Raw genomic sequence first — 14,574 nt, 5'->3', positions numbered from 1 at the left:
ACCCCGTTGCTGACGAGACTTGGAATAAACTTCTCCTGGTTTATTTTTAATTTTTTATTTCGTTTTTTATTTTTTAAAACTTGCTGTTGTCGTTCAGTGGCATTGCAGATTAACCTACATAGTTAAAATAAAGTACAATGTCTACCGTTCTGTGTCAGCGCCCTTTCACTGAGTACATGTTGAGGTCTACGCTGAATGAAAATCTCTGAGCAGTTCATAGAGACATAGTGAAAATGATGCGACACTCCAGTTTCTCTAGACGCATACAGTATTCAAACAGCTCACGGCAATGCAGCTGGATCACGTCTTCAACAACCGCCGACCGCCGATATTTCGAAAGTTGCGCACCCTGTCACTTTAAGCTACAAATGCAATGAGAGAGCAGTGCGCAAGGGAATTAAAACCACTGCATGTGTGGCATATCCCGAAACACACACACATATCACACACAGACACACACACACACCGTGAACACTAGCGCTACACCACACAACCAAAGATGACCAACGTCTGAAGTTATAGATAATGAATATTAATTAACAACAGGTAAGGCAGTATTAACTCCGTCCCTTTGTTGTCTGGCCAGGAAGAAATCAGGATTCCATACAGAATTTAAGCAGAAACATCCATCTCTATTTATAATGTTACCTCAGACCCCGAAAGATTGTCAACAGAGTTAGCTCTCCTCGAAGTTACCATTCGCCAGAATGGTAATAGTGAAAAATAGATCACACGAACGTTGCAGAGAGAGAGTGATGAAAATAAATAAATGTGTGTGTGTACAGATAGAAGTGCAAATACAGGACGGTGTACTGAACAAACATTACATCAGTATTTACGTCATTTGCAACCTAATAATTACAGATATTACTAATAATTACAGATACCATTAGTTGTATGTTTTCAAATTGGGTACTGCCTCCAAGTACATGTGTCAAGAGCAAGCGATTGATGCTTACTTTTCTCCTGGATATCAATCTAGTTGTTGAAGTGTGGTCGCATGGATGCAGAAAGGTTAGTCTATACTGACAGGCGTAATTCACTTAGTGGTGCCTTACTGCCATAGAAAAACACCGCATCCTAAATTATGTGTCGTGTTCGTGGGAAGACTGCTCGACTCAGAGAAAAAACAAGCAACATACGTATGTATGAACGTGTTAAGGTAGAACATATAAAAATATCTGCGCTAACAACCGAACGCACACGAACCTATTAATATCTATCACGGCTGTCACTCATTATAATCTGCGTTCGTCTGTCAGCCATTGCTAAGTTGAATGAGTGGTCGTCACTAACTTGGCATAATAGAAACCGAAATATCTCAATATCTAAAATGATTGCAAGGTATACTCAGATACAGTGAAGGTCAGACACGTCTAAGTCTTACAGGAGTGTTCATACATCTATTTAGGACAATCCTGTTCTCGTTCACAGTATCCTGTCGAGATATAAGTTGCAAATATATAAATATCGTGAAATCACAAAACATAAAGTAATAATCTAGATGGGCTAAGATAAGATTTTACTTCATTGCAAGGTGTTTGAAGATTGATTGTCTCGAGACAGTCAGTTGTAAGAGCAAACAGCGGGTTTGTAGCAATGTGTTTCAAACCAAAGCCTAGTATGCGTAATCAGCTTCCTATGCTTTAGAATGCTAGAGTTGTTCCGCTCTTCCAGAACTTCTCACGGAAATCCCAGGCTTACAACAGAGTTCACTGGATAACTGACTTATTTATTCACTTGTATAAATGAAATGAAACGTTCAAGTGCTTTTGTTCAAAGACTTTTTTCCTTTATGCAGTGCGTGTGCTTCCGCCGATATCTTTCTATAATTTGTCACTCTCGGCCAAGTTTCCGTGAAAACTGTGTTGTCTGAGAGAGAGAAACTTAACATAATGAATGAAGGAAAATGTTCTCGGCAGTCTGTGAATTCATAGATTGAAAATCATATAATTTATATGAATTGTAAGGAAAAACGATAACTGGATGCTGAGGTGTCTGTCAGGTATGCCACTCTGTTTGATACCCTAACTATTATTCTCCCTATGACGTCTTCAGGACCCTCATTGTGATCTAAAGACGTGGTACTGCTTGCATAACTTTATTCCCGTTTTTTATTTATCTGCATACGCCATTCCGCGATGGTTCTCTGTTTCTGAAAACTAATCACTAAACTTTGTCAGCACGTGAAATGCTGTTAAAGAGATCACTTTGCTGCTTATCCTTGAAATTCCTAGATGTCGCAGCAAATGTGATTTCGCTTTGTCTTTACTACCGTGTGAATGTTGTTGTTAAGAATATGTTGATTTCAGAAAAGGTGATGCACTCATAAATGTAACGCTGGAGTTGACGAGTAAAAGGCCTCGAGAAACGCAGTGACTGGTTTGCATACGATGAATTTTCGAAGACGCTGACTGTGAAAAACGTGCAATGATAAAAGCCGGCCGGAGTGGCCGAGCGGTTCTAGGCGCTACAGTCTGGAACCGCGCGACCGCTACGGTCATAGGTTCGAATCCTACCTCGGGCATGGATGTGTGTGATGTCCTTAGCTTAGTTAGGTTTAAGTAGTTCTAAGTTCTAGGGGACTGATGACCTCAGCAGTTACTGCTCCTAGCCATTTTTTTGCAATGATAAAAGGAAACGAATGAGAGTATCAAATCATTAGAAAATTGGTGGCTCTAAAGGAATGCTCCTATATGTAACTAACAAACGTTGTCGGATGATTTGAACTTACCGAATACGTAGTCTGGTATTAGCTCCCTTGGATGTTCAGTATCCAGCATCAACCCCAACCGTACGAAACTTCAAACTTAAGTTAAAAAAGAAAAAATGTGGAGATGAGCGTGTGGCATTGTTGGCCGTGGCCGGGAGGTCGCATCCAGGGAAGGACTGCTGCCGAGTGCAAGTATTATTCCAGTCGACGCCATTATGGGTGACTTACGTGCCGATGATGAGGATGAAATGATGATGATAACAACACAACACCCAATCCACGAGCGGCGAAAATATCCAACGCTGCCGGGAATCGAACCCGGGCCCGCTATATGAGAGGCACGCACGTAACCACCCACTAAGCAGGCGGACTATGTTAGCAAAGAATATTCCTTAAGAATAAATGTGCAATTACATAGAATCAACACGTAATAAAAGTGATACAAATAACAACTTATTTTCAGTTAGTATACTGTACATTATTCACAATCAGTACCGCCTGAGTCTGAGAAGTGAAGATTAGGGAGCGGAGGGGGTTAAGGTGAGCGTGGAGTGAGGGAGATGGAAGCGGAGGGGGATAGCAGGCGTGTGTTTCAAACTATGAACATAAGGTGAGCTCACTTTGTTGTAAATATTACGACAGTACAAATATTCAATGTCAGTGTAAGTAGACAGAATACAGCAGAATAAACAGCGGCCTAATATGTGCGATCGTGTTCACGAGCATGATCGGACGGTTATATATTGCACCTCTCCAGCCCTTCGGCGCTCCTGCTGCATTGCTTCTGCTGTGGAATACCAACAAATACAGTTTCCTCTGAATTAATGAAAATAAAATGACTCGCCTTCCCTAAGACGTTGTCCTTATATGCCACAAACTGTTTCAGCACAATCATTATTAACCTGCTACGCCACTGCATTCAATGAAAGCAGGAATTAGCACGTCGAGAATGTTTAAAAATTTCGTTTTGCTGCATTAACATTTTTTTCGTTTGGAAATTTTGATCTTCTGCTGGGAAATAAAAGAAGAGAAGAAACGGGGGCTTTACGTTCCACCGCCGACTAAATCATTAGAGAGGTGGTACATGGACTATGGAAGAAATTTCTCAAAGGTAGATCCTCTGCTGATATTATTTTCGTGATGCGACATATACAGGAATAAACCTCTATAGTACTACATAGATAAATGTATATAGAGGCCAGGAGAGCTCATTTCAGAATATGGATGTAGGACATGACTGGCCTCTTGGCCGATTTTTTTTTTTTATTTATACGTAGCTTTCCATTCCAGAATGGAACTGGAAGCTTCTAAAATTAGGTTCTGATAATGACATAAATAGCTATAGCTTTATGCGGTCGCTATCGTTTGGCGTTGCTAACGAAACAGTTTGAAATTTTGAATATATACTACAGCAAATTGTGATGTAAATGATTAAAGCAATTGAATAGTAACACTTCCAAATTTCGCTGCACACAACACAGCCTATGGCACTTTGTGGTCCACTTGAAGTTGGTTGTTAATAACAAATCCATTAAACGTGTCTGACAATTTACTTTCAATAATTCCACCATCTCACCTACAAAGAAAGTGAGATTTCTTCGAGCTGATGTGGGGATGTTAAAGAAGGTCAGGAACTGATATAATCTTAAATAACAAAATTTTATGATATAATAATCATTGGATAACTCATATAGAAATAATGGACAAAGAATATTTGCCACAGTCGATCAACAGGTACAAGTGCAAAGGGTTTCGAAGAGCCGGCAGACCAAAGAGACGATGGGAACACCGTGTTTGAAACGTACAGTAGATGGGGAAGAAGAAGAAGAAGATCATGACGATTCTCAGCCATGCTGTTGTCAATCTCGGCATCCATCTTCATCAGTTTAATGAAGCGAAGGAAAGTCTGTACCTGGATTGTGAGATGGGGATTGGCTCTCACTCCTCCCACTCTGGAAACCTGATCCAGAAGCCTCTGGTAATTGCATTTGTAATTCGAAATGAAGAAATTATTGTTCTCAGACAGATATTTCCCTAAGAAGTTTAGTATGCCGTGCTCTGCTGCATAGCGCCTGCGGATTAGGCTGCCAGGCAAAGCGTTGCACAGCGAACGCTTATAGTGAGCCACGCTCTGCTGCTAGGGCTTCTGCCAAAAGCCGTGACTTAAATGTCTAGGATAACGGAAGCAAACTTTGTTTACTGAAATCCAACTTGTTCTGAAACATGTTGTGTGTGACGCTAGTATCGGAAGCACACAAATTTTATCTCAGTATGCATCATCACATGACGCACAAAAATGACCAAATAAATGTCCTGCTATTTATTTTCCGGCTTATACATGCCGTCCCAGAATCTTACTGTCGCAAACAATACTAAACTGTCTGTATTTTCATGTCTGGAACCAATGGTTGAGAATGAATGTTTCTGACGGTACAAGGTTTGAATGAGCAATGTGCCTACGGCACCTATTCCTACTTCACAGCAAACAGCTGCCTCCCGAACCTACGTTGGTGACGCTATCCTGGGAAACAATTCACAGTCATCTAAGACGTATTCACTAGGGATCTAACTTTTGCTCACAGTTCATCACTGCTTGTCGAAAAACGGGTATTACTTGTTACAGAAACTTGCTAGTACGTATTTAAAGTACGGAGCGACTGCCTGTCATAGCAAGAAAACTGAACGAATTTAGTGATAAAAGTTTGACAACAGAAGTAATAAATTTACTGTTCTGGATAGAAATTTACGGAAAGATGGCTGAACGAATTTAGTGATAAAAGTTTGACCACAGAAGTAAGAAGTTTGCTGTCCTGGATAGAAATTTACGGAAAGATGGCTTGTTCTATCTGCAGAGGTTTGGCCAGCACACAGTAGAATTTGGATTACATAGTTTTGGATCGGATCTGAAAAGATTCACCAGTAAGCAGTGATCTACGTGACAATGAAATTTTGAAGAATACTGTATGCAGACTACTGGAACAGAAGACGTTACATCCCTATCGTGAAAAACACTTACAAGCAATCGAGAGAAACGAATTTGAACCCATAAATCAGTTTCATCACTGGAGTCCCTTGAAATGTATGCACTGTGACTGACGCTCGTCACTTTAGACAGTTGCAGTGAGGTTCAGTTGTTGTTGCTGTTTATGTCAACAGAAATAGTGAATATTCATTTCTGATTGGTAGTTCCATATTTCAAAGAACTCAGTTTAGTAGCTTCCACCATGTGCATAATTTTGATCCTAAATTTACACAAGCTAAATGGATAACGTGTGAATAAAATAAAGGTAATAACTCTTTTTGGGCGCAATTTATACATTACCACGTACACTGTCATAATGTCGGTGAAGAATTTTCTTAAATAGTGAGTGTGGACTGCAGTATTTATGGAAATCCAACACGGAAATTAAAATAATTAGAGGGGGAAGAATTTGAGAGAAATTCTTGTTACAGAATAAACACCAAACTTAAATTACAATACAGTCAAATGATAGACAAAAGTTGAACAGAAGTCCACAGTAATCCTTACCAGCATAGGGGCATAAATGTAAAAACGCCGAGGATGTAATCTATTTGGCAATGGAAGGAAAAATTCAGAAAAATAATTACGGTTTAAAATGCACTAACTCTTCATCTAACTCTCCTCTTAACCAATGCCCTTTGTTCCACTTTTTTCCACTGACCAGAAACCATTCGCGAAACGCGGCTTTAGACAGCGTAAAAATTACCGAACTATGGCTACGTAACTTCTGTACTGGACTAAAAGGTACTCCAATCTTAACTTTCTTTAGAAAAGATCTTCCAACAATTATTTCTTGCAAATCTTTTCGTGTAAAACCCTTTTGTCGTTTGGCATATTATCTTGGTGAAAGGTAAACTTGTCTTTAACAGTCATACCCTGTCTGTCTGTGAGTTATCTTTTATTTTTTATTTTTTTAATATCATGTGGTTCAGGACATCTGCATAGTGTCCGTCGACAACTGTTTTAACTGTTCCAAGACAGTCAGTAAGAAGAATTCCTTTTACGTCCGAGAAATCCCTTGACATCATGTTTCCGACACAGTACCTGGACGTCGTGTTATTAGTTCTTGGTCCCCGTATTTCACCTTCTTCTCTTATTCGAGATTGGTGTGTTTGTGAACAGGTAGACCTTTGTTTGAGCCACAGCAAACAATCGGTACACAAAATCACTTCGATTATTTTTAAAATGTTGATGAGAAATGTTTCCCGTCATTTTGTTAGAAGCATAATTCAACAAACGTGTTATTCAGTTAGCTTAAAGCCGTCTTACTCTATTTTAAAAATTTATCGTACTATTTATTGAAGAGTACCTACCTGTATAGAACAAAAAATGCATGACACAGGACTGGCTTCAGAGTGCAAAAGCATTTCTGGCAGACAGCTGTAAAACATAGGAAAGGGTGTGGGAAATGTCAAAAAGGAGGTTGCGACAAGAAAAAAATTGCATCCCGCTGACAATGCTGAAAATGATGAGGCTATTCAGATACAACTCAACCACTGAAATGATGACATATTGTCATTACTGGTTTCAAATAATATGTTCACCATCAAGTACGTACAGTACTTGAAAAATGCAAATTACCGATTATCTGTTCCAAGTACTGAGCGTAATTGTGCCAATATTTTCTAGAAAACGTTTATGCTGCTTCTCCACACAAAATGTAATTCAGGGTTGATTTTCATTGTAATATCCCACCATACAGCTACGATGACTGCTCTTCGATGGACCGCCCGGGCTAACAAAAATCAACTTACTTAAATACTAAGCTACTTAAGACTACTTGAGGGAGCTACAGAAAACAGAAAACAGTTCGGAATACAAATCTAAATAGCAGACTACTACTATCCAATTTAGACTCTAGCGCTATTTATATATTGACAAATAGTTTCCCAAATTCGGTATTATAAATTGTTTTCCAAATGCAGAACAGTGATTTCGGTTATACTTAACATACAGCCAACAGTGCGTAATTTTCAAAACAACGAGATTGTATTAGAGAAATTTTGTATCAGATATCGACCAAAGACAAGTTTATTTCCATTCCTCTTGTCACCGTAAGTTACAGTCGGATCTGACGTACTATGTGATGACGAGATTATTAATATTGTGTCCAGTTACACCAGGAAGAGAAGAAGAAGGAAAAACGTACAACGTTTTTTGTGTAAATGGTTCATCTACATCTACATCATACTCCGCAAGCCACCTAATGGTGTGCAGCGGAGGGTACTTTCGGTACTACTGTCTGATCCCTCCAACCCTGTTCCACTCGCGAATAGTGCGTGGGAAGAATGACTGTCGGTAAGCCTATGTATTGGTTCTAAATTCTCAAATTTTCTCCTCGTGATCAATACGCGAGATGTGTGTGGGGGGAAGTAATATGTTGTCCGACTCCTCCTGAAAAGTGCTGTCGCGAAATTTCAGTACTAAATCTCTCCGTGTAGCACAGCGTCTCTCTTGTAACGTCTACCAGTGGAGTTTGTTTAGCATCTCTGTAACGCTCTCTCGCCAGCTAAACGATCCCGTGACGAAACGCGCCATTTTTAGTTGGATCTTCTCTATCTCCTCTATCAGTCCTACCTGATAGGGATCCCATACAGATGAACAATACTCAGGAATCGGGCGAACAAACGCCTTATAAGCCACTTTCTTCGTGCGTGAGCTACATTTCCTTAAGATTCTTCCGATGAATCTGGGTCTTGTGTCTGCTTTTCCCACTATTTGTCTTATATGGTCATTCCACTTAATGTCGCTCTGGATAGTTACGCCTAGTTATTTTACGGCATACACTGTCTCCAGCTGTTTGTCATCAATAGCTTATCGGTACAGTAGTGGATTTCTTCCTATGTACGGGCAATATGTTACATTTATTTACGTTCAGGGTCAACTGCCAGAGTCTGCACTATTCATCGATTCTCTACAGGTCGTTCTGGAAATTCTTACTATCTTCTGGCGTTGCTACTTTGGTATAAACATCTGCATCATCTGCGAATAGCCTTAAAGAGCATCCGACGCTTTCTACTAAATCATTTATATATATTGTAAGCAGCAGCGGTCCTATCACACTTCCCTGTGGTACTCCGGATATTACCTTTACATCTGCAGATTTAGTTCCGTTAAGAGCGACGTGTTGAGTTCTATCTGCAAGAAAGTCTTGAATCCAATTGCAGGTCTTCTCTGATGATACTCCGTAAGCTAGTATGTCTTTCATTAAACGGCAATGCGGGACGGTGTCAAATGCCTTAATGAAATCAAGGAACACGCATCAAAGTGAGCGCCGTTGTCCACTGCGCTAAGGATCTCATGGAGGAACAGAGCGAGCTGAGTTTCGCAGGATCTCTGTTTGAGGAATCCGTGTTGATTTGTATAGAGGTGCTGTTCATTTTCCAAGAACGTCATAATTCTTGAGCATAAAACATGTTCCATAATTCTACAACAGATTGACGTCAACGATATAGGTCTATAATTGTCTGGATCTGTCTTACGGTCTTTCTTAAAAACGGGAATGACCTGCGCTTTTTTCCAGTCGTTAGGTACCTTTCACTGCTCAAGCGATCTGCGATAAATTACTGCTAGAAGAGGAGCAAGTTCTTTTTCATAATCTTTATAGAATCTTATAGGTATCTCATCTGGTCCTGAAGCCTTTACACTGCTAAGCGATTGTAACTGCTTTTCGATTCCGCGATCGATTATCTCAATATCTGCCATTTCGACGTTCCCACGACGATTGAAAGGAGGGACAGTGTTACGATCTTCCGCGGTCAAAGAAGTTCGGAAGACCGAATTTAGTATTACGGCCTTCTCTCTGTTATCTTGCGTTTCGGTGCCGGTGTGGTCGCTGAGGGAATGACTAGATGATTTTGACCCACTTACTGATTTTACATACGACCAAAATATCTTAGGGTTTTTTTGTCAGGTCGTTTGACAACGTCTCACTTTCGAAATCACTGCTCTCATTGCTCTCCGTACGCTCATTTTCGCTTTGTTCAGCTTTTGTTTGTCAGCTAGGTTTTTACTTCTCTTAATTCTGAGATGAAACCCTCTTTGTCTACGTAGCGCTTTTCTAATACGGCTATTAAACCATGGTGGCTCTTTCCCATCCCATAAAACCTTACTTGGAACATACTTGTCTATAGCTATTGAACGATGCATTTGGATTTTTTCCAAATGTTCTTCACATCTTCGTCCTCACCACCGAATATTTGATGCTGACTGCTGAGATATTCTGAAATTTGTGGTTTATTTTGTTGGACGTTGATTTCCTCATGTGCTGTCCCTCATGTGCTGATTTTGTGATCTTCGAGTCATGGGATTCAGTTTTATCCTTTTAGAGTTCTTCTGAAGTAATATTTGTGTAGGTGTAATTTGGGCCAGTGTTTCAGTCACATCTAAAAGAACATAATAACTACATATTCACATATAAAAAAATTTATTATTTAAAAGTAATATTTCATTTTCATATATTGGAATTTTTGTAATAATTACACAAAAATTTAAAATGTAAATCAATGTTTCATATCACTCAACATATATATCTGTATTTTATTTAGCCGGCCGCTGTAGCCGAGCGGTTCTAGGCGCTTCAGTCCGGAACCGCGCTGCTGCTACGGTGGCAGGTTCGAATCCTGCCTCGGGCATAGATGTGTGTGACGTCCTTAGGTTAGTTAGGTTTAAGTAGTTCTAAGTCTAGGGGAGTGATGACCTCAGATGTTAAGTCCTATAGTGCCCTCCAATACTAAATTGGTGATCCCTTGATGCCTCAAAACATGTCCTACCAACCGATCCCTTCTTCTAGTCAATTTGTGCCACAAATTTCTCTTCTCCCCAATCCTGTTCAATACTTCCTCATTAGTTATGTGATCTATCCATCTAATCTTCAGCATTCTTCTGTAGCACCACATTTCAAAAGCTTCTATTCTCTTCTTGTCCAAAGTAGTTTTCGTCCATGTTTCACTTCCGCACATGGCTACACTCCATACAAATACTTTCAGAAACGACTCCCTGACACTTAAATCTATACTCGATGTTAACAAATTTTTCTTCTTCAGAAACGCTTTCCTTGCCATTGCCATTCTACATTTTATATCCTCTCTACTTCAACCATCATCAGTTATTTTGCTCCCGAAATAGCAAAACTCAGTTACTACTTTAAGTGTCTCATTTCCTAATATAATTCCCTCAGCATCACCCGACTTCATTCGACTACATTCCATTATCCTCGTTTTGCTTTTGTTGATGTTCATCTTATACCCTCCTTTCAAGACACTGTCCATTCCGTTCAACTGCTCTTCCAAGTCCTTTGCTGTCTCTGACAGAATTACAATGTCGTCGGCGAACCTCAAACATTTTATTTTTTCTCCATGGATTTTAATACCTACTCCGAATTTTCCTTTAGTTTCCTTCACTGCTTGCTCAATATAAAGATTGAATAACATCGGGGAGAGGCTACAACCCTGTCTCCCTCCCTTCCCCACCACTGCTTCCCTTTCATGCCCCTCGACTCTTATAACTGCCATCTGGTTTCTGTACAAATTGTAAATAGCCTTTCGCTCCCTGTATTTTACCACTGCCACCTTCAGAATTTGAAAGAGCGTATTCCAGTCAACATTGTCAAAAGCTTTCTCTAAGTCTACAAATGGTAGAAACGTAGGTTTGCCTTTCCTTAATCTAGCTTCTAAGATAAGTCGTAAGGTCAGTATTACCTCACGTGTTCCAACATTTCTACGGAATCCAAACTGATCTTCCCCGAGGTCCGCTTCTACCAGTTTTTCCATTCGTCGGTAAAGAATCCACGTTAAATTATCCTAAGGACAAATACACACACCCATGCCCGAGGGAGGACTCGAACCTCCTCCGGAACCAGCCGCACGGTCCATGTCTGCAGCGTCTTAGACCGCTCGGCACTTGTGATCACAGGCCCAACGTTTGATGACTCCCCATAATGTCTCCTTCGCACGTCGTCGCTTCACAGACGGCTCTTTTCCTCAACCATGAAATGTGCCGTGTGCACGCTGTTCATTCCGCCTACCGCAGTCCCAGTGATAGGAAACCCAAGGTCGGCCGCTCTTCGTGTTTCCCGCCACGCGACGCGCCCGCCACCTGCCACTCGGAAATTGGGCGTATCCGAGCGGGGGCCGGAAGGCGGCGGATTAGACCGGCACGATAAGCAAATTTGGTGGGAATTAGCGAGTAGTTTTCCGTGTCGGCTGCCGCGCGGCCGGCTGCGGGTCACGCCGACCATCTTCTGCCCGGCCGCCCCTTGATGGCATTTTAAGGTTAACTGAAGCAATTTGGATAAGGCTATTAAACGCGCCGACGCCGCCACGGCGCCGTAATTGCTTCAGCTCGCCACGCTCAGGTAGGCCCACCCCTCCTACACACCCACCCCCGTAACCCTCCTCCTCTCCCACACCGCGGTCGCCCACACGCCCAAGCTGGCGTGCGTCAGCATACGCATCTTCAAGCAGTCCCAGCAAAGCGTCTCTGGGCCACCGTGCCAGGCAGTGGGAGGCAGCAAGGGATAATGATACATTCGAGTAGTCATATGCAGCGTTTTGCAACTGAAGTAACCCAAAGCGAAATACGTGTAAGCCCGTCGGCACACCTGGTAACTTACAAGGGGAGGCCACGACGTTTGGAACGCGGATTTACTGCTCGTAGTACTCCGTGAGGACAGCAAAATGTGTTAAGCAGTAGCGTGTACTTCTCAAGCGTTATTGAGAAAATCTCAAGATAATGTTGGTCGTCAAATGTACAGGGTGTTACAAAAAGGTACGACCAAACTTTCAGGAAACATTCCTCACACACAAAGAAAGAAAATATGTTATGTGGACATGTGTCCGGAAACGCTTACTTTCCATCTTAGAGCTCATTTTATTACTTCTCTTCAAATCACATTAATCATGGAATGGAAACGCACAGCAACAGAACGTACCAGCGTGACTTCAAACACTTTGTTACAGGAAATGTTCAAAATGTCCTCCGTTAGCAAGGATACATGCATCCACCCTCCGTCTCATGGAATCCCTGATGCGCTGATGCAGCCCTGGAGAATGGCGTATTGTATCACAGCCGTCGACAATACGAGCACGAAGAGTCTTTACATTTGGTACCGGGGTTGCGTAGACAAGAGCTTCCAAATGCCCCCATAAATAAAAGTCAAGAGGGTTGAGGTCAGGAGAGCATGGAGGCCTTGGAATTTGCCCGCCTCTACCAATCCATCGGTCACCGAATCTGTTGTTGTGAAGCGTACGAACACTTCGACTGAAATGTGCAGGAGCTCCATCGTGCATGAACCACATGTTGTGTCCTACTTGTAAAGGCACATGCTCTAGCAGCACAGGTAGAGTATCCCGTATTAAATCATGATAACGTGCTCCATTGAGCGTAGGTGGAAGAACATGGGGCCCAATCAAGACATCACCAAAAATGTCTGCCCAAACGTTCACAGAAAATCTGTGTTGATGACGTGATTGCACAATTGCGTGCGGATTCTCATCAGCCCACACATGTTGATTGTGAATATTTAGAATTTGATCATCAGAATCGAGGAAGTAGATTACATGCTGACGAAACTAAAATGAGCTCTAACATGGAAATATGCGTTTCCGGACACATGTCCACATCATATCTTTTCTTTATTTGTGTGCGAGGAATGTTTCCTGAAAGTTTGGCCGTACCTTTTTGTAACACCCTGTATACCTGTGCGTGGCCATTTTTTCGATGATGCGGTGGCAGCCGAGAGGTTGACGTTCAAGCCCCGTAATCGCTAAATCGCTGGATCGAATCTCGTTCATCAGTTTTTTTTTATTTTCAACACAGTCATTTTCTTTACTGTTTATATTACAATTGATATACTGGGAAAATACATGTAATCGGATGAACCTTTATTAAATTTACAATGTTATTTGGCACTCTACAAATTTTTATTATGACAAATAATATAATATTTATAACTATCGACTAGTAAACGACCAAACGCATAAAGTGATACTGAAATTGTATGCTTGTTCGTGTGCTCAAAATTGTTCGTATTTAATCGGAAGAGAACGAGAAATTGCTTCTCGTGAGGAGGCTATTAAAATACACTCGATACTGCACGACCAGTTATCAGCGCCGATATTTAAGGAAATGTTGCTTTATGCATGGTTTGCTTCCAAATTATCTGCTAAAAGAGAGGTTTTTGAAAATGTTAACGATATTCCTTTTCCCAAGGAAAACCTCTAAAGACCTTGCGTATGCGGAAACATAGCATTTATTCAATGCAGCTGGTGCCGTTTAGCTTTACGTTTTCCATTTTTTTACGAAAAATACTGTCCTGCAATTTATACTCGTAATGTCGATGATGCGGTGGCAGCCGAGAGGTTGACGTTCAAGCCCCGTAATCGCTAAATCGCTGGATCGAATCTCGTTCATCAGTTTTTTTTTATTTTCAACACAGTCATTTTCTTTACTCTTCTAATAATTTCCGGGTATGCAGTCGGATCCCGTCGACATTCTGCCACGATATTTCGGCCCAGAGACGTCCGGCCATCATCAGGTGAGTACATAACTACTGAAGAGCCCAGGTGCAGTCGCGGTATTTATGCCGATTCTCGCGCATGTGAAATGTACTGGCATCCTACAGCGCATGCGTCAGGTGTTGACATGCGCAGCATAGCCGAGTTGTACGTGCTGCCCTCGGTGGTGAAAATAAAAGTTCATCTAGTCATTGAGTATCGAATGACACTGTCGATTCCGCTGTGATTGTATAATTTTAATAACAGGATTCCAATTTTTATCCAGCTGAAAGCCGTTGAGGAAGCCATTAGACGTCTCCCTGTGGATTCTGCAGACGAAATTC

Source organism: Schistocerca nitens, chromosome 2, assembly GCF_023898315.1.
Source record: "Schistocerca nitens isolate TAMUIC-IGC-003100 chromosome 2, iqSchNite1.1, whole genome shotgun sequence".
NCBI lineage: Eukaryota > Metazoa > Arthropoda > Insecta > Orthoptera > Acrididae > Schistocerca > Schistocerca nitens.
Note: the sequence above shows the minus strand (reverse complement) of the source record.